Source organism: Etheostoma spectabile, chromosome 5 (assembly GCF_008692095.1).
Source record: "Etheostoma spectabile isolate EspeVRDwgs_2016 chromosome 5, UIUC_Espe_1.0, whole genome shotgun sequence".
Lineage (NCBI taxonomy): Eukaryota > Metazoa > Chordata > Actinopteri > Perciformes > Percidae > Etheostoma > Etheostoma spectabile.
This window is the reverse complement of record NC_045737.1, coordinates 20,776,672-20,778,352: the sequence shown is the minus strand read 5'-3', so window position 1 is coordinate 20,778,352 and position 1,681 is coordinate 20,776,672.

Genomic DNA, 1,681 nt, shown 5'->3' with positions numbered 1-1,681 from the left:
AGACTCAGAAATGGCACATACTAAGGAAAGCTCATTGTTGGACTGGCTCTAGTTGCTGTAATTATGCTGAATTTTGGGAAAGAGACTTCATATATGGTATTAGGAGACCACTAAGGTCTATATAAAAGCATCCAAAGAGCACCGTGCCATTAGAACTTCAAACATTTGCAGTGTCAACGTTGATCCAACGAATGTTGAATTTGGAGGGGATGCACTTTAGAATTCATTTCATCACCTGTAATTGTTGGATTAATTAGTTCAGGTGGAAACGGTTAACTCACTATGATACAACCAACAAACTCCCTCTGTATCTGTTTGCTAGAACATGTGTGACGTTCCTTTGACGTTATCTGTTTGTGTGTAGGCCTACTGTAAGACCCACTTGGTCAGATTGTAAATATTTGTTAGAAAAAAAGGCTTTGCTGTTTATACTAACAAAATAAGGTCTGGTCTTTTTCCCAGAAAGGACAGTGCACAACGAAGACATCTTTATAAAAGTGATCATCATCTGTTGATACATTTTTGAAGTATTGAAGTACCTAAGTCCTTCCCCTTCCCCATTGGAATGTATTATGGAAAAAATATGTATGGTAGTCAACAGTGAGAATTGTTTGAATTGTGCCTTGAATCACACATATAATGTTTATACATGTAAAAGATCATCTTACAAGTCAATGAAGTCACAGTTTGTCTTGGTTTGTTGTTTCACCATTTAGTTTTCTGTGAAACCACTCACTGAACTATAGGCCTACATCTCTCGTCTTGCACAATATACGTCACCAACACACCAACACCAACACCATTACCAACGTTTGACATTATTTTTCAAGAACAAGAAAAAAGTATTAAAAAGGTGAAATCTCCCCAAGTCTGGGCATGGGAAGAGAAACAAGGAGCAATACCTCTTGCTTGTGTGAGTACATCTCTGTACAAAACACACAGGCATCGTAGCTTCAGGGAGAGATCAATTTAAGATGTCACCTATGTGACTTTTGGGTGCCGCTTTACGACAAACTGTGACTTTCTTGACTTGCAAAATCTGCTTTTAAATTGACAAAAATATGTTTAATTCGAGTTACAATTCTAACTGCATTAAACAATGATTTGCCTCTCCCCACTGAAGGTCTACCAGAAAAGGAGGGACTTATTCTCTTTATACCTTATTTGTTTTCCTGCCGAGAGCTAAAGATATATCAGAAGATCAATACTACAACCATATTTGTCTGTTAAACATATAAGCCTAACAGCCAGGAGCTATTTAGGTAAGCATGAAAAGTACTTTAATTCAGTGAGTCTCTATGTCACTGGTGGGCCCATACTTTGTACATGTCCTACTGTTCTCTCAGATGGAAAACTCTCTGAGTTGTTTTCTGCTCAAACTTCACCAAGACAGATTATTATATATTCATCACGTTGCACTTGATACCTTGAGGCCATGGAGTTATGAAAACATTCATCCACACATAACCACAATAAACACACATGTTTAAAACAGTGGTTTGTCGAATTTCTGAATTAGACAAACTGTACTTTTTAAATCATAAATCATTTAACACAGTGCAAGTGTGCAGTGATTGCTTGATTGTATTTAATGAATTTTATATTCTGTGATATTTTCATATATAAAAATATAATATAATGATGTAATTTGTGTTTGTTTGTGTGTGTGTGTGTGTGTGTG